The sequence below is a fragment of the Rattus rattus genome, chromosome 14 (genome assembly GCF_011064425.1).
Source record: "Rattus rattus isolate New Zealand chromosome 14, Rrattus_CSIRO_v1, whole genome shotgun sequence".
NCBI lineage: Eukaryota > Metazoa > Chordata > Mammalia > Rodentia > Muridae > Rattus > Rattus rattus.
In genome coordinates this window covers 65,478,753-65,501,425 of record NC_046167.1, presented here as the reverse complement: position 1 = coordinate 65,501,425, position 22,673 = coordinate 65,478,753, and the positions used below count along the sequence as shown (strand labels likewise).

The window sequence follows — 22,673 nt, the reverse complement described above, 5'->3', positions numbered from 1 at the left end:
TGTGCTCTCCCATCAACTTTATTCCAACAATAAAGAGACCTAGAAGAAAGGCATATTTCCTAGAACCAGTGTGTGCTCTCCTTTTGACCGTATTATAACAACAAAGAGACCCAGAATAGAGAACTATTTCCTGTAACCAGTCTGTGCTCCCCCATAGACTGTATCGCAACAACAGAGACCCAGAAGAAAGAAACATTTTCCTAGGGGAAAAGATCAGTACGGCTGTTTTCTCTCGCCAATCCCTTTGAAAAAGCCCATTCTCAAAGTACTTTGTCCCTAATATGGTTGGGTTCTATATCTACGGTGCAGTCTATGTGAAACACCTAAAGAGAATGCATTCCTGTGTTTTTTCCCTATCAAGTTCCCATAAAAGGAGAGGTCTACACGCTTATGGGCATTTCACAAAGTCTCAGTGTTCGGGAAAGCACAGTGGGATCTTGAGGTTGGAGTCATGAACCCCAATGGGTCCTCTGACTCTTGTTAGCTGGGGCACTGGGATAGTTAATCTTTACGGTGAATTCGATGGATTTGGAATCTCTAGAAGATACAACTCTTGCCATGTCTGAGCAGTGAAGACTCACTCTGGTATGACTGAGTCCTGAACTGAATAAAAAGGTACACTGAGCTCCAGAGGTCCACTCCCTGTTTCCTGACCCATTCACATGTGAACAAGCTGCCTCGAACTCCTGCCGCCAAGCCTCCCGGACCACAGTAAACTGTCCTCTCTCAAACTGCAAGCCAAAATAAGGCTTTCCTCCTCTAAGCGCTTTCTATCAGTTTTACAGCAGGGATGAGGAAAACAACTAAAAAAAGGAGCTCTGGGGAATGTGCTTAACTTTGCTTTACTATGTCACTACCCATTTATAGGTGTGCTAAAAACACACCAATGCTGGAACACAGACAGGTGAACAGGCTAGCCAAGGTTAGTAAGACAGTCCATATCTTAGTGGTCAGAGTTACGACATGTGGGAGTTAAGGGATCACGGAGAAAGTATGGAGAGAGAAAGAGTTTTTAATACCTTATTTTTTCCATGATCCTTTACTTATTTTCTAATATTTTTCCCAGACAAGTTCAAACAAGGTCTGATTCCGCTTGGTTCTGAGAGCACACAAGACCAGGCATGATCAGAATGGTATGGCTATAGACTCCTTCCAATATTAAAAAAAGGTTTCAGACTTATTTCTTTTATTTTATGTACATGAACCTTTTGCTTGCATGCATGTATGTGTACTGTGTGCACCCAATGCTTATGTAAGTGAGAAGAGGGCATCAAACTTCCTGGAACTGGAGTTACAGACGGCTGCGAGCCATCATGTGGGTGCTGGGAATTAAACTCAGGACCTCTGAAAGAGCAACGATTGCTCTAAACTGTTGAACCATCTCCCGAACCCCTTCTGCCAACATTTCTATCTGAGTTTTCCTCTATTGCTGTGTATTGATTACCATAAAATGAAAGGCCTGCCATATAATTGGATTTTTAATCACGTATTTTCCTCCTAAATATTTTTTACAATGTTGCTAGCATTTAAGTCGTCCTTCACAGGGACTGGGGATATGGCTCAGTAGGTAAGATACAGGCCTTGCACACATGAGGAGCTGGATTAAGTCCTCAGAACCTACACACACACACACACACACACACACACACACACACACACACACACACACACACACACACACACACACACGTCCAGGTGTGGTGGGTGGTATTCACTTGTAATCCCAGTTCTAGAGAGTTGGAGCCAGGATGGTACTGAGGATGCATTGGCTAGATAGCCCTACGTGGAAAGTTCCAGGCCAATGAGTGACTTTGTCTCAAAAAACAGTGTTTGCCATCTGAAGATGAGCACCAGAGGCTGTCCCCAACCTCCAAATGCACTGAACAAGTGTTTATCTGCACACAAGAACACACACACACACACACACACACACACACACACACACACACACAGAGAGAGAGAGAGAGAGAGAGACATACACATAGGAATACACACATATCACGAAACACACACAGGAATACATACACACACACACACAAGAACACACACACACAAGAACACACACAGACAGAGAGAGAGAGAGAGAGAAAGAGAGAGAGAGAGAAGAGAGAGAGAGGAGAGAGAGAAACATACACATAGGTATACACACATATGAACAAACACACACAGGAATACATACACACATACACATAAGAACATACACACACACGAACACACACAGGAACACAGAGAGAGAGAGAGAGAGAGAGAGAGAGAGAGAGAGAGAGAGAGAGAGGAGAGAGAGAAACACATAGGTATACACATATGAACAAACACACACAGGAATACATACACACATACACATAAGAACACACACACACACAGAGAGAGAGAGAGAGAGAGAGACATACACATAGGTATACACACATATGAACAAACACACACAGGAATACATACACACACACACATAAGAACACACACACACACGAGAGACACACAGACAGAGAGAGAGAGAGAGAGAGAGAGAGAGAGAGAGGGAGAGAGAGAGAGAGGAGAGAGAGAAACATACACATAGGTATACACACATGAACAAACACACAGGAATACATACACACATACACATAAGAACATACACACACACGAACACACACAGGAACACACACACAGAGAGAGAGAGAGAGAGAGAGAGAGAGAGAGAGAGAGAGGAGAGAGAGAAACATACACATAGGTATACACACATATGAACAAACACACACAGGAATATACACATATACATAAGAACACACACACAAGAACACACACACAAGAACACACACACAGGAACACACACAGGAACGCACAGACATACATACACATAGGAACACACACAGACATACACACACGCATAGGAACAAACAGAAACACACAAGTACACATAGGAACACACACATACAAAGGAACACACACAAGAACACACACAGACACACACATAGGAACACACTCACAGACATACATACACACATACACATGGAAACACACACACACAGGAGCACACACACACACAGCACAAAGAATTCAAGCAATTTTTTGATAATTTTGGAAAAGAACCCTCCCTCTTCCCCCGCAGTTCACCCAAATCTCCTCATGTTCAGTGGAGAAGGATCTGTTGAGCCTTCCCCTCACTCATTCCCACCAGTGTCAAGGACAGCTGTCATGGTTGCTCTGAACCCTGGCCCCCCACAGCAACATGCAAATGCTGTGAGCCCAGAATAACAGAGTGACAGCCTATGTGTCCAGTTCGCACCCTCAGCAGCTGTAAGACACATTGTCCCACGAACACAGTCCTTGTGCTGCCTCGCCCCTTGGCACATGTGCACCCTGCCTCCCAAGGGCCCTGGGGAGCATGCTTTGCCAGAGCTCACTCTCCTCCATCCTCCCACCGAGTCCAGCATGGTGCCACGTACCTAGAGAAGTCTATAAATATTTTTGATTGACTAATGAATTGGCTTCCACTGGCTGCTTTTTGCTTGCTGCCTACTCTCTGGCATGATCTCAGATCAGGCTGGAAGCCAGAGTTTTTCACAGGAGAAATTTCCATTTAAAAGTGGGTGCTAGATTAGTCTTTCCTGTGCGAAACCACGGTGACTTCCATGATTAAATGTCTATGTCTGCTCTCACCAAAGCCAAGCCCTGCATCTTCCATAGCTCTTGTTTTCTCTTGAGGATAACATATATATATATATATATATATATAATTTTTCATGTTATTCAAAGAGTTGTGTAAAATCTTTGTAGCAAGTTCATAGGGAGTGAGGTCTTTAGGGTTTCCTAAAACCCAGTTCAATGGTTCAATGTTCCCATTCCTAGGTCAAAGATGAAGAAGCAACTGTGGTGAGAGTCTTTAGTGATCTCTCTCTCTCTCTCTCTCTCTCTCTCTCTCTCTCTCTCTCTCTCTCTCTTTCTCACTCCCCTCCAACCCCATGTGTGAGTGCGTATGACCAGGTGTGTGTGTGTGTGTGTGTGTGTGTGTGTGTGTGTGTGTGTGTGTGTGTGTACATGTGTGAATGTGGGAGCCAGGGGTCAACGTCAGTTGTCACTCCTCAGGAAATGTATGCTTCACTTTTGTTGAGTGTTGGGGGTATGTGGTTGTGAGCCCATGCCATTCAGGTAGATAGGAAGACAGAAGTGGCCCGGTGGCCTGTTCTATCACTCTTTTTCCCTTGAGACAGGTCCCCTCATTGAACTTGGGGCTAGGCTTCATGGTGAGCAGTATTAAGAGGGGACAAAAGTCATGCTGAGGAAGGCAGGGGTCACCAAGAGATGACGGTCATGTTAGTAACTTCACATTCTCCCTCCCTCTCCTATGGAGTGTCTGGAACCTGCTCTTCACCAAACAGCAAACATCAGTCACCATTTAGTCTGGGTCTCAAATGACATATAAAAATTGACATGGGAGGCTTGTTTCCCCAGCCCATGGTTCCACTGGGAGGTGGAAACTTCAAGAGGTGGGGCTGAGTGGAAGGAAGTTGAAGGGATCCTGGCCACTGTCCTTTCCCGTCACTTTTCTTTTTGGTATCACTCTATCACATCCATGAAGCAAGAGGGCCAAATGCTCGTGGACTCAAAGCCCCAAACCATGAGCTGAAACAAGCCTTTCTTTTTTATAAACTGCTCGCCATGGGCATTTTAAGGCAATGACGTAGAGCTGATGCACAATGACACACAAAGCCACCATTAGACAACTTCTTACTTCAAAGAAGTTTCAGGTGATAGAATCAAAATAACAAAGATTAGAGTGTAATGTGAGTGGAGGAAAAGGGCATTCTAAATTTTTTTATTGGTTATTTTATTTACATTTCAAATGTTATCACCCTTCCCAGTTTCCCCTCTACAAGCTGCCTATCCCTTCCTCTCTTCCCCCTTCCTCTATAAGGATGCTCCCCCACTCCCCAACTCCTGCCTCATCGGCCTAGCATTCCCCTATCCTGGGTCATCAAACCTCCACAAGATCAAGAAACTCCCCTTCCAGTGATGCCAGATAAGGCAGTCCTCTGCTACATATCCAGCTGGAGCCATGGATACCCCCGTGTGTACTCTTTGGTTGGTGGTTTAGTCCCTGGGATCATTGCAGGGGTCTGGTGGTTGATACTGTTGTTCTTCCTATGAGGTTGCAAACCCATAGAGCTCCTACAGTCCTTGCCCTAACTTCCCTACTGGGGTCCCTGTGCTCAGTCTAAGGTTTCTCTGTGTACATCCACATCTGTATTGGTCCAGTTCTGGCAGAGCCTCTCAGGGGACAGCTATACAGGGCTCCCGTCAGCAAGCACTTCTTGGCATCAGCAATAGTGTCTGTGTTTGGTGTCAGCAGATGGGATGGATGCCCAGGTGGGGCAGTCTCTGGATGGCCTTTCCTTCAGTCTCTGCTCCACTCTTTGTCCCTGCATTTCCTTATGACAGGAGGAATTCTGGATTGATATTTTTGAGGTGGGTGACTGGCCCCATCATCTCTCAACTGGGGGCCATGCCTGTCCACTGGATATGGTCCCTACAGGTTCTATCTCCCCTTTGTTAGATATTTTGGCTAATGTCCTCCCTCTTGGGTCCTGGGAGCCTCTTGGGTCCCTGGCATCCAGACTTTCTAGTGGCTACTCCCAGTTCCCTGTCCCCCACTGCTACACACCTACTTTCAAATTCCTGACCCTCTGTACTTCTCCCCCATCTCCTCCCATATCTGAACTGCCCCCCTTCCCTCCCTCCCAGATCTCTCTCTCTCCATCCACTTCCCAAGATTTTTCTCTTCTCCCTACCGAGTAGTACTGTAGCATCCACACCTTGGTGTGATATTTCTCCTTCAGTTTCATATGGTCTGTGAGTCGTATTGTGAGTATTCCGAGCTTCTTTTTGGGGAATCTCCACTTATCAGTGAGTGCATACGATGTGTGTTCCTTTGTGATTGGGTTACCTCACTCAGGATGATATTTTCTAGTTCCACCCATTTGCCTAAGAATTTCATGAAGTCATTGTTTTTAATAGCTGAGTAGTACTCCGTTGTGAAAATGTACCACACTTTCTGTATCCATTCCTCTGTTGAGGGACATCTGGCTATTATAAATAAGTCTGCTTTAAACATAGTGGAGCACGTGTCCTTGTGATATGTCCTTGGTATAGCTGGGTGCTCAGAACTATTTCTAATTTTCTGAGGAACCACCAGAGTGATTTCCAGAGTGGTTGTGCAAGCTTGCAATCCCACCAAAAATTGGAGGAGTGTTCCCCCTTTTCCACATCCTTGCCAGCATCTGGTGTCATCTGAATTTTTGACCTTAGCCATTCTGACTGGTGTGAGGTGGAATCTCAGGGTTGTTTTGATTTGCATCTCCCTGTTGACTAAGGATGTCGAACATTTCTTTAGGTGCTTCTCAGCCAATTGAGATTCCTCAGTTGAGAATTCTCTGTTTAGCTCTGTACCCCATTTTTTAATAGGGTTATTTGGTTCTCTGGAGTCTAACTTTTTGAGTTCTTTGTGTATTTTGGATATTAGCCCTCTAACAGATATAGGATTGGTAAAGATCTTTTCCACAATCTGTGGATTGTCATTTTGTCCTACTGATAGTGTCCTCCACCTTACAGAAACTTTTCAATTTTATGAGGTCCCATTTGTCAATTCTTGATCTTAGAGTATAAGCCATTGGTGCTCTGTTCAAGAAATATTCCCCCGTGCCAATGTGTTCAAGGTTCTTTCTCACTTCCTCTTCTATTAGATTCATTGTATCTTGTATGTGGCGGTCCTTGATCCACTTAGACTTGAGCTTTGTACGAAGAAATAAGAATGGGTCAATTTGCATTCTTCTACTTGCTGACCTCCAGTTCAACCAGCACCATTTGTTGAAAATGCTGTCTTTTTTCCACTGGATGGTTTTGGCGCCTTTGTCAAATATCATGTGACCATAGGTGTGTGGGTTCATTTCTGGGTCTTCAATTCTATTCCACTGATTTACTGTATCTGTACCAATATCATGTGTTTTTTTATCACTATTGCTCTGTAGTATAGCTTGAGGTCAGGGATGGTGATTCCCCCAGAAGTTCTTTTGTTGTTGACAATGTTTTTTGATATCCTGGGTTTTTTTTTTTTTTTTTTTTGTTTTTTTTTTTTTTTTTTTTTTGATAAATTTGAGAATTGCTCTTTCTATCTCTATGAAGAGTTGAGTTGGAATTTTGATGGGGATTGAATTGAATCTGTAGATTGCTTTCAGCAAGATGACCATTTTTACTATGTCAATCATGCCAATCCATGAGCATAGGGGATCTTTCCATCTTCTGAGATCTTCTTTGATTCCTTTCTTCAGAGACTTGAAGTTCTTGTCATACAGATCTTTCCCTTGCTTGGTTAGAGTCACACCACGGTATTTTATATTAATTGGGACTATTGTGAAGGGTGTTGTTTCCCTAATTTCTTTCTCAGCCCCATTTGTCCTTTGAGTAGAGGAAAGCTACTGATTTGTTTGAGTTAATTTTATATCTAGCCACCTTGCTGAAGTTGTTTATCAGTTGTAGGAGTTCTTTGGTGGAATTTTTTGGGTCACTTATGTATACTATCATATCATCTGCAAATAGTGATATCTTCATTTCCTCCTTTCCAATTTGTATCCCTTTGATTTTTTTTTTTTTGGTCTAATTGCTCTAGCTAGAACTTCAAGTACTATACTGAAAAGAAAGGGGGGAGAAAGGGCAGCCTTGCCTTGTCCCTGATTTTAGTGGGATTGCTTCAAGTTTCTCTCCATTTAGTTTGATGTTGTTGGCTGTTGGCTGTTGGCTTGATGTATATTGCTTTTATTATATTTAGGTATGGACCTTGGATTCCTATTCTCCCCAATACTTTTATCATGAAGTGGTGTTGAATTTTGTCAAAGGCTTTTTCAGCATCTAATGAAATGATCATGTGGTTTTTTTCCTTTGAGTTTGTTTATATACTGGATTATGTTGATGGATTTCCATATATTGAACCATCTCTGCATCCCTGGGATGAAGCCTACTTGATCATAGTGAATGGTCATTCTGATGTGTTCTTGGATTCAGTTAGCAAGAATTTTATTGTGTATTTATAAAACTGTAGAAAAGATCCTGAGATCCTGGGTAACCTAGGCATTCATCTGCTGCCTCTGCTAATGTCCCACTGATGAGGGAGAAGGCAAACTTTTCAGTGAGAGTTTTCCAATGCTACACCTGTCTCCTACAGTATCCCTCAAGATCTAGAGAGACCCTCAGCACCATGGAGATAGCTCAGCCTCTTTTAGGCGTGAGTTCTCCGTCCTTCTTGTGGTGTCACTGCTGTATTCCTAGGGCCCTGTCCTGGCACTGCTCGTCTCATCCCCCAACCAAGTCTTCCAAGGCCCTACATCCATCACCTTAGGGTACTGACTTCCTGTTTTCTCCACCAATGCTGAGCAGAGCACAGGAAGACAGAGTATATACTGAGATTATCTTGCCAGTTCACCTTTTCTCCTTGTGACAGGTTCAGTACCCCCAAACCAACGCCCATTGGCTTTATAGAGCAAGCCATTCTTTGAACTGGGACCTCTGATTATAAGAAGCTAAGTTTTTGGGGTTGGGGATTTAGCTCAGTGGTAGAGCACTTGCCTAGCAAGCGCAAGGCCCTGGGTTCTGTCCCCAGCTCCGAAAAAACAAAAAAAAAAAAAAAAAAAAAAGAAGCTAAGTTTTGTCATGTGATATAGCGGGAAAAGCATCACAGGGATCAGAGAATCCCTGAGACACGGCCCCTTCAGCGGCCACCCACCTACCTATGGGATACTGGTGAACAATTAACTTGAGTCTCAATTTCCTGATTTCCAGTGAACGAATCTCACTCTTCTTCACCACTCACTGACCTGAGAACGTGGCGTGGGAATGCATTTTGAGTTGTCTTGTTCACCAGCTATTATGTTTCATCTCACTGCTTTGTCCTGAGGACAACCCAGACTTGGGAAAATATATTGCAGCAGGACAAACGGCTAAAACTTCCAAGAGAAATCACATGTTTGTCAGAAGAACAAAGAGTACAGGGGAGAGCCACAGAGAGTAGAGAGATGACGGGAATACCCTGACTCTGGAACATTCCAGTCTCACTCTTGAGCTGTGCACGTGTGGGGCAAACCCAGAGGCCCTGAGAACAGAACTATTACCAACCTCGGCCAGAGTCCAAGACCAACTCCTAAATAGTACACGCATGGGACACAGGGACTTTGAAACGAGAAGTCATGTTAGGACCACTGCACATGCATGCAGCACAGAGCTGAACTGATTGGCTGGTCTTTTATCCAAGGATTCAAGGATCTTGGAGGAGGGGTCTGGGGGACCGGACACCTCCCAGAGCTTAAGGTGGGTAGAAAGGGAAGCCAGGAGGGGCTGGAAGCACGTCTTCCTGGGCAAAGGTGTTAGTGATTTTTAAAACTACATGTAACAGATGAAACCAGGCAAAACCAATGAGCCGTCATTTTCCAAGGGACCCAGGGTCTCAGAAACCAAAACCCAAAAATGTCCAAGATTTAAATCAAAACGGCTTGGCATGCAAACACAGCCAGCCCCGAGAAAAGGCAGCCTGCAAATGTCAACCACGAGGTGACACAGATGTTGGAATTTCCAGAGACATTTGTAAAAGCTGTTTTAACTGTGCTTGAGATGAAGCTAATATCCCTCAAACAGCTGGAAGGCAGGAATTCTTGATAGAGTAATGAGAACTATGGGAAAATCCTAGACCTAAAACAACAACAACAACAACAACAACAACAACAACAACAACAAAACCCTACAATAACAAAAGAGAAAAGTCCACAGGGTGAGCTTGGCAGCAGACTGGAGATGGCAGAGGAAGGTACCTTGAACCTGATGACCCAGATCCTGTTTAATCTGAAGAATGGAAGGAACAAAACACTGAAGAGAATGAATGGAGTTTTAAAAGTCTGGAGCACAACACTAAGGGTGGAATACTAGTGTTACTGGAGCCCCGTGAGAGGAGGAAGACGCTGAGGTAGAAAGCCTAGTTTCTGAAACAACTCACACCTGTAATTACAGACTTGGAAAGCAAGCTGAGATAGCAGGAGGATAGCCATTATTTTGAGGCTACCTTGGATTATTACATAGTGAGTTTGAAACCAGCCTGGACTGCAGAATCTCAAGAGAAAAAAAAAGAGGAGAAAGATACAATCGCTAAATATTTCACAACCTTAGAATGGACAACATACGTTTATCATTCACAGTTCCAAACATGCGTAACACACACACACACACACACACACACACACACACACACACACACACACACACACACACGGTCCCTCCAGAGAGAAGAAAAAATTAAGATGGGCGAGGAATAAATAATTGTCAGGGGGGGGGAACAGGGGAGGGAGGAAGGGTAGCAGACTACATGATCTCTCCTGGAGAGGTGTAAGAGACACCTCCCTTAAATCATCAGCACAAGGGGTTAATCAGTGTGCCATGGTTCAGGCACAGTGAAAGGTGTTCTCCTAGTAACATACCTGATGAAACCATTACTAATGAACTATATTGTTCATTAACACCCCCCACCCCTATCAGTCACAAACTTCCATTCGTGACTCGGCAAAACTTCATTTTCTCTTCACACGTATGCTTCAGTTTTGTTTGTCCTACAGGGGATTGTTTCAATTTCATATATGCTCTGTTTTAATGTCTCCTACGGGGTACCTGACCATACTTGGCCGTATCAAAAATAATGGCATGAAGAAAGGAGAGATGGCTCAGTGGTGCAGAACACTGGCTGCTCTTCTGGAGGACCTAGGTTCGAGTCCTAGCACCACATAGGAGCTCACAAACATTTGAACTCCAATCCCGGAGGATCTGATGCTCTCTTCTGTCCTCTTCAGACACTGTATGCAGAAGGAGCACAGACATATGCAGGTAAAATACCCACACACATAAAAGGAAATAATAAAACACAGCTATGTAAGCTTAAATGTTTATTAAATGGTCAAAATATTTTTTAAAAAACCTCTTCTGACATCATTGTCCCTACTATGACGTCACTGTTGCTATTATGTGACATCATTGCCCCCAGTGTGTGACATCACTGTTTCTATTATGAGTCCTACAATCTACCTTCTTAAGAAAAAACCCACAAACACTACAGATTTTGGTGTATGATTACAAAATACAATTCAAAAGTATTCTTTTTGATCAGTTTTATTATCTAATTATTTTATGAATGTGTAGAAGAATACTTATTATTAAAGTGAGGAAATTGGAGCAGCAATTTTGTTTGTCTGTTTTTCCATCAATGTAATACTTAAAGAGATGGGAACAGGTGAAAAATACTGTTCCAGAAGTGTCACTCTCCCAGCAGACTCGAGAAACATGGCAGGGCGGTCAAACGTTAAAGGTATCTGAACCATCAGTGTCAGGATAAATCGGGGCGTATAAGTGTAGTGAGTACCACAACTATTCTTCATTCCGGGTTATCTCAGCTGCTCATTTTAACTAGTTTATCTCAGATCTTTGTAGATGCAGAGGTTAACTAGCAAAAGAAAGGATAGCAGAACAATGGCAACAATGTAATTATCGATCACAGACAGGCAAAAACCCAATACATAGCCAGTACTTTTCCCCTGGGAAGTTCCAGGGGCCTCCCCCTGCCTATGGAAGATTCGAGTTTTACATCATGAAATAAATTCATTACTGTATTATAAAGCACATCTTTTAAACTGCACGGAAGATCTTTCTGGCTATTTAATGAGCTTAGGAGTGTTCAGTATTACTTGTGTGATAGTCGCCGTTCTACTCTCCTCAAGCTCTCCCTTTGACATCGCTGTACAACTGGTGGGGTTGGAGATTTCCGTCAGTTTTACTTAACTTTTTCCTTTTACATCACTCGATCGGGTGCGCAAGCCCCAGCATGTTTGTGGGTCCCAGAGCACAACTTGCGGGGGGTTGGTTCTCCCTCACCAAGTGGATTCCAAGCATGGAACTGCCACCCTCAGGCTCGGTGGCGAACACCTTTATTCACCAGTGAGCCAACCTGTCTACATTGTTTTTGAAGAAAGACTTAGAGCACACATGATGTAGACATACGAGGATCCCCATCTCGGAATGAGAATCACTCAATGTCCTCATCCATAAAACTAAACAAACACAAATCCAGCTCCTTTCCTCTTCCCAGCTACTAGGTTTCTACATCCCAGAACAGAACTAGTTGTTGTGCTTTGCCCTGGAGTTATCTGTATTATGCCCTGTGTATGCTAATTCCACTGCCCCAAGGACGGCAGCCTACTCAGGACTCAGCTAACCTCACCAGAACCTTCTCCCCACTTAATTTGTAAAACACAGGTGAGAGCAGGTACAGAATGGAACGAGGCCTGTCGTTGAGGAAGGATGAGCGGGAGAGAAGTTTGAAGGACGGGGAGGAGACTGGATCAGACAGGAGGAAGAGACAGGAGGGACAGAGAGGGAGCCTTGGCGGAGAGAAAACGGAAGCTGACATTAAGATTCCACTCTGTGTATTTACAGGCTGTTATTAATGTTCCTAAGGGATGGATGTGTACTGGGCTTTGAATGTTCAGGTGGGCAATTATCAATTGGGTCAAAGGTTAATTGTGTTGCGTGTTCTTGTATGTGACGGTTTGAGAGTAGGAAAGTGTGCGGCGGCTGGAGACACTGGGCCGCCGTGGAATTGGGATGTGTGTTTATGGTATGGAAACCTGCCTTGGGAACTAGATAGGTAGAGGGATTGCTGCCAGGCTCAGAGAGAGGCCTTCGGCAGTGTGATATGAGATGGAGCAAAGCGGGTGAGACTTTGCTGACTGAAAATTAAGATATCCAGCAGATATCTTGGGGCACTGTGGTGCTGGACCTAGTGGGGGTATAAAGACAGCATTTTATTTTTTATAAATCTACAACAATAACTATAACTAGTGACTAAACTCCTACTAACATGGATATTAAGATGAGCAATTAGTAAGCGTCCCATAAGAGGAAAGGAGGATTATGGGAAATAAGATGAGACGTGAACTGTCTTAGGCTCACCAGCAGGAAGATTCATCTTGGGGAAAGTACATATGGACAATGACGAGAATTCAGATGTTTATTCTCTTAAAACACCCAAGCTCGGGAGCTGGAGGAAGGTTTCTCTGCATGAGGTCCAGGTGCACAGTTTGGGGACTGCTAAAATAAGAAACTTAAAGACCAGTTTCCCTCTACAGTTTTGATGTATTTATAAAGAAAGCCCAAATGGAAACTGAATTTCTCACTGGAGCTCTGTCAAGATTCAGGGCCTTTGGGAGGTGATTATGTTACAGGATTGGTGGGTTGGGGGGTTGGGCACCCTCGTGACCAAAGGATGTGGGACACACTCATGGTGGATGGATATTTTTATGAGCTTGGTTTAATCCCCGGGGGATGAAGTCTTGAGGGACAAGGTTAGTCACCACAGGAGTAGGCTGTGAGGAAGTCAGGCCACCTCACATGCTTAAGCCACCACTCCCCCACACACGTCTATATTATTCACCCACACAGCATGAAGTCCTTTCGGGCTATGACTACCTGGCCCCAAAGTTCCCAGCAACAGGGTCTGGAGCCAAAACAACCTCTTTTCTTCATAACTTACTCAGCCTCAGTTATTGTCTAACAGGGGCACAAAATGCACTAAGAAGCCCCCCTAATTCTACACTATCTGAGGGTCTTTCGCTTTAGCAAGCCTCATTTAAACATTTCCAATTACCAAAGAAGTTTAACGAGGTCACCACTCACTCTCCCTTTAGAAAGACGTTGGAGGAATCGGAGTCCTATTCCGGAGGCCGTTCTGAAGGTAGATAGAGCGCAGGACATGAAGGGACGTCCACAGCAGGAACTCTGGGAAGCCCTGAGGTATCTGTCACTTCCCACAGGGTCCACTCCAAATACGAGTAACCGAGTAACCGTCGGGTAAGCAACTCAATGTATGGATTTTCAAGGACAAATACAACGGTTTCCAAACTGACCTTCCAAAGGAACCGGGTGTGGAGAAGACGCCTATGTAACTCAGTTCTGGAAAATTGGATTGGTTTGTGCAATGGTGACTCAGTCTGGTACGGTGTGGGGCATCATCTAGGAGACAAATCTCCTGATATGTCTCTGAGGGAGGTTCTGGATTGGGTTAACTGAGGAAGAAAGACGCACCCCAAATGTGGTTGGTACCACCGAGGAGGCTGGGGTCTTAGAGTGAATAAAAGTCTGCTGATCACCCACATTGATCTCTCCTAGCTTCCCAGTGGGGCCTACAATGCGCCCATCCCTTCCCCCTATGCTGTCCTCACCACAATAGGCGAGCCCTTAAACTGTGATCCAAGCAAACCCTTTCTTAAGTTGTATTATTTGGTTATTTTGCTTCCATGGTATGCACTTTGTGAACTAAGTTATCTTCCCAGCCAGCCCTGCGCTACAAATTTTAGTGGCTATCACTGACACGTAAGCTCAGTTTACTCGCTCATCCCTCTAGCCCAAGCTAATACCGGGAGTTCCAAGATCCTGACTTTCAATCTATTTAAAGTCTAATGGTTAAGAAATGTTTTCGGAAGCACAGAAACATTAAACGTTGCGGTTCACAGATGGTGGTGAGGAGATGTCTCAGCACATAAAGTGCATCAGATGAGTGCAGTCCCATAAGACGGCCTTTTGTTACCTGAGTTTTACAATTAGGGGAGTCTTATATTTGTATTTGGAAGTAGGGAAAAAAATACAAAAACTACAGCTAGTTTTCTTGATGTAACCCGGCTTGACTGATTCTTATTGCTAAATAGTGAAAAGGAGTTTATCTCAGAAGGACCAGAGAGTCTTCTGTGAATAGAAACCGAACAGAAGACAAAGAGAGGGAATTGGAAGGCCATCCCAAGTACAGTTCCTTTGCAAGGAGCACTGGAAGCTTACGTACCAGCTTCTATTCAGTGGTGTTCAATCTTGACCCCAGTGACAACCTACTGGTCAGTCACAGCAGAGCAAATAAATCTCCAGTAAATTCCAGAATTTCTCTGGATTCCCGTGTTATCACACAAAGTAACAGGTTATTTTCTCTCCAAACTAAGAGAGGTTTTGATAATCCCAGTTTGATTACAGCGTGGACTTCAAATTCTGAGCAGCTGGAGGCCGACAGGAGCCTCAGTGTTCCCCTGGCTTATCCAGCCATCAGGCAGGTGTGGAATTTTAAAAACCAAGGCCACCCTCTCCTTCTCCACTTGTTTGAGAGTTCGGCATGGAGCCAGGACTGTTAGATGGACTTCTAGTTTGTAACTAGCGTATCTGAACACTGTTATAAGAAGCGAAGGCTCTCCTGGGTTTTTGTAATGCCCAGGTCTCTTCTCATGCAGGGCTAAATATTGAAAAGGGTGGAGGGGAACTCCGTCAAATAATTTCTTAGTGAAAGAAGCCATGCTTTTCCCAAATAAGAAAACAAATTAATAGAGAAAAATACAAAGCAGGACACGCCTAGGCGTAAAACTCACGTAACAAAAGGCCATCTTATGGGACTGCACTCATCTGATGCACTTTATGTGCTGAGACATCTCACCACCATTTGTGAACCACAATGTTTAATGTTTCTGTGCTTCCAAAAACAGTTCTTAACCTTTAGACTTTAAATAGATGGAAAGTCAGGATCTTGGAACTCGTGGTATTAGCTTGGGCTAGAGGAACGAATTAAACTGAGCTTACGTGTCAGTGATAGCCACTAAAATTTGTAGCGCAGGGCTGTCTGAGGAGATAACTCAGTTCCCAAAGTGCACACCTTGGAAGCATGAGAACCTGAGCCCAAGCATGTCCAGAACCTATGTCAAAAAGTCCAAATATGGTACCTGGCACTTGTAATCTCAGAGTTGGCAAGTCAGAGTCAGGTGGGTCCCTGAGGCTACCCAGGCCAATGAGAGACCCTGTCTCAAACAAAAGATGCATGCTGCTTAAAAAACAATACCTGAGGCTGTTGTTTTTCTTCCATTTTTTGCACACATATGTGATTTGCACGCATATGTCAATGTTGGGGGGTGCTGTGTATACAAATGCTAACTTCTGAACCCCAGATCTGGTTGCATCCCGACAAATGAATTCTCACATATACTGGCCTTTGTTGTGTAAACCTTGCTCTCCTATTTAAAGCTATTTGTGGAATAAAAGTGACTACAGCCAATCACTAGGGAGAATAGAGGTAGGCGAGGCTTCGGTTATTGGGCTAGGAGTGGCAAGCTGGGACCAGGAGGAGACAGAGGAGGAAGAAGGGGAGAAGGAGGAAGAAGAATAAAGGAGAGAGAGAGAGAGAGAGAGAGAGAGAGAGAGAGAGAGAGAGAGAGAGAACAGGAGGTCTCCATTAGATGGAATGGACTAGGAGCATGTGGCCAAGAGAAATGCCCCGGAGCACAGATTGATGGAGCAAAAATGACCGGGATGAAACTCAAACAGCAGTTGGGAAGTAGCCAGTCTAGCACTAGAAAAAAAGATTAGGGCTAATTCGCCCAATAATTGTACTACAGCTGAATAAATAAATCTTAGTCTCAATCTCATTCATTTAGAAGCTAGCTGAGGATAGGGATACATATTTCACACTACATGTGAACATGCATCTCTTCCACACATACATGTGTATACACACACACACACACACACACACACACACACACACACACACACACGCTGTATACAGTCACTCTTAAGACACATACAAATGGTCTCCAATTCAGCATTCTTGGTAATGGGAAACCATGGGAAACAGCCTGTAGGCTGGAGAAGGACCACAGGGATTAAGAAACATGAAGATCCTGACGCGACTTCATGTGATAATGCAGGTTATTCTTAAAATCGTAATGGTGAGTTGTGAGAAAAGGAGATTTAACAGGCCGTGGTAGCGCACACTTGCCAAAGCCAGTACTTGGGAGACACAGGCAGGAGGATCGCAAATTCGCGGCCAGTCTCCGCTCCATGGGAGTGCAAGGCTGCCTTAACCTACCCGACAAGCTGTCTCAAAAACAAACAAGAACAAAACAAACAACCAAACAAACAACGAACAAAAAGTGATAGAGAAGAAAAATGTGAGACTATATATACCTTTTAAAATATATGAAAGACTAAAAAGATCTAAATGAGAGTTGTTGATGACCTCACACATGCTGTAAAATTTTTTTATGGTTTAATCAGGCGATGATTAACCCAAAATTCAAGGTTGCGGAAGGGAACTGGGAAGCATCCTAGGACAGGGAAGGCAGAGAGAAGAACGAGCTAGGCCAATTCAATTATTTTGATAACACGGATTTGCGCATGCGCAACTATCGCCGCTCTTGAACCTTTCGTCCGGTCAAAAAGAGCTCAGGGGCCACGGAGAAAAAGGGGAGGAAAATCTGTGAGGAACAAATGTCCCTGGGGTTGGTGGAGCTGCTGTGAAACAACGAGATGGCGATCCTTATGTACTCACAGCATAGCAGCCGTGGATGTTGTACAAGGAAGGTCGAGGGAGCCTTCATTCTAGCATGGTGGGGGCTGGGCACTCATGAGCCCCAAGAGAAGCTATTGACGGTGGATGGCCCTTAGGGGGAAGGGAAGTCAGTTTTCTTTAAGGCAGGAATGAAAGGTGAGTGCGGTAAAATACATTGCAAACAGATATGAAAAATTTAAGAAGTAACAAAAATAATATATTTAAAATTAAATGAAGAAGCCAGTGGTGAGGGCTCACAGTTTTTATCCCGGCCTGGGAGGCAGAGGCAGGTGGGAGTTTAAGGCTAGCCTAGTCTCCAGAGCGAGTTCTGAGTTCCGGGACAGCCAGAGCGACACAGAGAAACCTTATCTCAAAAACTAATACAGAAGAAAGACATTCTGTACTCGTTAGCCTCCTAAGGATCTCTTAGAAACAGTTCCCCAGGAGAGGATTCATGCATTATGGGGTCTTGTGTGACTGGCTTCTTTCACTTAGCAGGATGCTATAAGGTTCATACATGTAGCATTGTCACAATACTGCAACCTTTCTGTGTGCACACAGAAGTCAGAGGTCAATGTCAGATGTCTTCCTCAGCCACTCTCCACTCCCCCCCTTTTTATGAGGCAGGGTCTCTCCCTGTATCTGCTTCCCCATTGTTGGGATTCCATGCACAAGCCACTGCACCAAGTTTTTAATGTGGGTGCCGAGGCTCAAACTCAGGTTTTCACGAGTGAGCAGCAAGCACTGGGCCATTTTCCCAGCTCTGCCTTCCTTTTTAATAACATCCCATTGCACGGATGGGTCATACATATGTTCCTCCTACCCATCTCTGAGTTGTTAGCATTGTCAGCACCATTGAGCCTCAGTGTGTATAGTTTTTAGGGTTCCTTTTTAAATTGTATTTGTGGATGCAGGACTGAGATGTGAACTAAAGGCCTTGTGCAAATGCTCTTCCAATGCGCTACACGGCCAGCCCCCTGTGTAGGTGTCTTTTGCCATGGCTGTTTTTGCCTTTCTCTTGCATGTAGACTTACAGCGGACGTGCGAGGTCAAACAGTGGCTCGGCGTCTAACCGAAGGAGCCGTGGTTTTTCAAATTAAACCCATTTTATATTCCCATCAGCAGTGTTTGAGGGCTGCAATTCCTCTGTGTTCTCTCACCAACACTTGGGATGATCTGATTTCTAAGTTATAGCCACACTAGTCAGTCTGGCATGAGATCTCACTGTGGTTTTGATTGGCACTTACCCGATAGATAAGGATGTTAGGCATCTTTTTTTTTTTTTTTAATGGCTCTAATAGCCATCTATCTGTCCTCCCTGGCACACTTTGATATTAGACCATCTTTTTATTAGCAAATTAGAATGGCTGTTTATATATTATGGATCTGAATATCTTATCACATATATCATACACACACACACACGCACACACACACACATATATATATTATACTTTGAGAGTTACCTTTTCACAAGCCTTTTGTTCTCAAGCCTTCGTCTACACTTGATAGTAAGTTCACAGTTGTCCCCCTTGAATATGATGTCCGTAACTCATCTAGGCTCGGCATATCCTGATGTGTAAGTACAAAATTGATGAATGACGACTCAAACTAAGCCTCGTTATAAAGATATATGTTAGGAGATATTCAAAACAAAATGAAACACCACTATGTCTAAAGTAAGTTAAGGTTGTTCTTGTGAGTATTTAATTTCTGGGCATAATTCGGGCAGTTGGAGAGTCTAGCCATCGGAGACGCTAGCCCGAGGTGGGAAGGTGGGGAAAAAAAATCAAACAAAAACCCAGAACCATTCCTTTTCCGTTTCCTTCAATTTTCTTCCTCTAAACTAAATGTGTGCATGCCTGTGTTTGTGTGTGTATGTGCGTGGTTGATGCCTGTGAGTATGTGTTTGTGGGGTGTGTGTGTGTGTGTGTGTGTGTGTGTGTGTTAGAGGAGAAAAATCGCTACTAGTGAAAATGAACTAAACTTCAAATTTCATATCTGTTAACACTATTAAACTTGTCGGCGCCTTTCTTCTCCATGTTCTCCTCAGCCACTTTTTTTTTTTTTTTTTTTTTTTTGGTTCTTTTTTTTTTGAGCTGGGGACAGAACCCAGGGCCTTATGCTTCCCTAGGCAAGTGCTCTACCACTGAGCTAAATCCCCAACCCCTCCTCAGCCACTTTTGATTGACAACAGCCAAGCTGAGTGGTTACTAAGCCAATCCTGAGGGCTTCAAAGTCTCTTGTTTACCTCCTAGCTCTTTAGCCAGGAAGTTAGGGGACCCCACACTCTGTCACACCCACAAGCTAAACTACATCTTGTGGAAAATCTTACTTTCTGCTCGAAAACCTGGTTGGTCACTGTCATTTCTCATAGTCAGCTTCCTTTTCCTCTTTTCATCCCTGAGTCTCCCTTTGATCTTAACTTTATTAAGGAGTTTTCAGATTTGAGGATTCGTGGAGAAATAAGTCTTTTCTTGAACAAAAAAAAAAAAAAAAAAGGGGGTTGCTGCAGTCTTGTCCAGATAGCGTGTTCTAGCTGCAAATTATTGGTTTAATTATTTCCACCAGCTTTCTGTATCTGTTTTCAGTCCCAAATGGTTACACAGAGCTATCTGAACTACCCAACCCCCTCCCTGCCCTCAGCAGGCTTGCCTTCTAACTAAACCCCAGCAAATCGAAATCACTCCAAGCATGAGACACCACTGTTACCTTCCACAAAGTGGTCCCAGCTACGTCAGCAAGACTTCTGAGACACCTTCATTAGATGTGGAGGTGCCTACCAGTAATCCAGCGCTCAGAAAACCGAAGCTGGAGGATTGTGAGTTTGAAGTTAGCCTGGGCTAATGGTGAGTTGCTGGCCAGCCTAGGTACAGGGTAAGATTGCCTCGCAGAAGCAAAGGAGCCATACCTGTTATCTCAGCTTTGAGTTCCACGGTGAGGCTCTGCCTACCAACAAACCGAGCAGCCAAAGGAACAGGCAGTGCTCTCTCTGCAAGCAATTCTGATAAACTAAATTTTGGGGCGTGGGGGGGCGTGGGGATTCTACCTTTTCCTGACTATGTAGGCAAAGCCCCAAGTCTTGGCTGCACAAAGTTCACCTCCACTTGGTAAACTTTTTAGACCTAATTCTGAATACACGTCCTAAAAGCACAAACTCACATAAAGAACGCCTGGATTCCGACATGGCTAAAATGTACAGCCTCTTTGTGGTGTTGATGAGAATAAACGTTCTCACGTGCATGGCGGACCATCAGCCTGAAGATGACGACAAGATTGCTGATGTCACAAACAAGCCCCTATGGGGCAGTCAGAGAGCCGCCGCGGGGTACCATTTTCAGAGCAGTCCCTTCAAAGCATCAGTTGCGTTCGCATTTTTTAGAAGTGACTCATAGCCTCAAGTCAGATTCTGCTCAGAAGCCAGGTCCCTTCCTCTCCTTCCAGCACCTTCGGATTGAGGTAGCATTGGCAAGAGCCATTTCAATGACCCCCACCCTGGAACCCTTGGGAGGCTCAGAACAGAGCAGTGGAGACCCCTCGAAGTTAGACCAGCCTAGGATGCGGTGGCTGTCGGCCGGGCAGGCCACGGGTGGCCCTCCAGCCCCAAACCCGAGGTCCTCAGCACCCGGCGAGCAGCTGGAGCGCTGAGCTGCGCTGACCCAGATGAGCACTGCCCCAGCGCCCGGATCCCCGCATCCCAGGTCCTCACTTCCCTTGTCCTCGAATCTGGGTGGCCTTAGATCCCTGAGTCCGCTTCGCCTTTCTTCCCCGCGTCCTGGCCATCACCCACTCTACCCGGGGCACGCAACTTGCGAGCGACAGCCTCGGGGTGCCCGGCGCCCAGGCAAGCCCCCCCATTCTCCCCGCCCCTCCGCGCTCCAGCCTGACCTGCTGTACAGCCCAGGTCCCAGCTTCGGTGATGCAAAGCCAGCTCCGGCCACTCGCGCCCTCCTCCCGCAGGCCCTGTGCTGCCTCCGCCTCCCCCCTGCACGGGAGCCCGAGTCGGTCACGCTGCTCGCGGGGAGAGTCGCCCGCGGCTTCCGGCAGCTCCAAATACAGACGCGCACGGGAGGGGCCGGGAGCACCCAGCCGAGGGCGGGGGTGGCTAGGAAGGGAGCAGAGAGGAGGCACAGATGGGCCGTGGGAGAAGAGAGATAGGAGGGCAGAGGCGATCGCTGGTGCAAGCAGGAAATGCCTTCCCCTCCTCCTGCAGGTTTGCAAAGAGTTCTGAAAAGGTCTGGCAGCCCCTGACAGGGCTTAGGAGTGGGTAGAGGTGCACAGTGACCCACACAAAAAGAGGGATAATGAGTCCCAACTTGAATGCCCTCCAACTCAAAAGGATAAAGGGGTGCAGATGCGTTGTAAATCGGGGGCAAGTAACTTATATACAGAAACTTTAAAAAGTCATCTGATTATTTAGAAACGAACAGAACCATGGCCAACCTACTTAATCAACTGTTTCCTTGTAGACACTGCCCCTTCTTCTGTATGCATGGAGCGCTTCTCTCTGGTTAGTGTAATTAGAGAGGATTGATTTTCGATTTTCCTTGGAGTCTGGAATACTGGACATGAAGTTCTTCAGTGAATGAATGCCAGGGGAAACAGCAGACGAAACGGAGGGGGTGGGGAAGAGAAATGTAATAGCTTATGTTCTTTTGTTTAAGTTTTAAGTACGTGTCCCTAGCTGCCTTGGGACTTGTTATGTAGACTTGTTATGGGACTTGTTGTCAGGCTGTTCTTGAACTCACAGGCATCCTCCTGCCTCTGTCTCTAGAGTGCTGGCATTAATGATGTGCACCACCATGCTTGGCCCTACACATATACTAAAAGCAAAACCTCTCAAAATAGTGTGGTAAAGGGGATTCTGGTAAAGCCAGTGTTCCCTGTTGTCTTAGTTAGGGTTTTATTGCTGTGAACAGACACCGTGACCATAGCGACTCTTAAAAAAGGAAACATTTCACTGGGGCTGGGTATCAGTTCAGAGGTTCAGTCCATTTTCCTCATGGCTGGAAGCCTGGTGGCATGCAGGCAGGCAGGGTGCTGGAGAAGCATCTTGACCTCCAGGCAGACTGTCTACCACACTGGGCATAGCTTGACCATATGACACCTCAGAGCCAACCTCTGCAGTGACTCACTTCCGTCAGCAAGGCCACACCTCCTAAAAGTGCCACTCCCTATGGGCCTATGAGCCAATTACATTCAAACTACCACATCTGTCAAGGTTAAAAAAAAATCATGCTTAACTCAGCTCTGTGTGTTATTAAAA

General features: G+C 45.0%; 1 protein-coding gene across 1 annotated transcript in view; it reads right to left on the bottom strand.

The window, feature by feature from the left end:
- Cap2 (cyclase associated actin cytoskeleton regulatory protein 2) overlaps nt 1-21,447 on the bottom strand; it is a 146,540-nt gene extending 125,093 nt beyond the window's left edge. The window contains exon 1 of the mRNA XM_032884533.1: nt 21,296-21,447. The gene's annotated coding sequence lies outside the window, so the exon portion shown is untranslated. The remainder of the gene's footprint in view (nt 1-21,295) is intronic.
- Between the last annotated feature and the right edge of the window lie 1,226 nt (nt 21,448-22,673).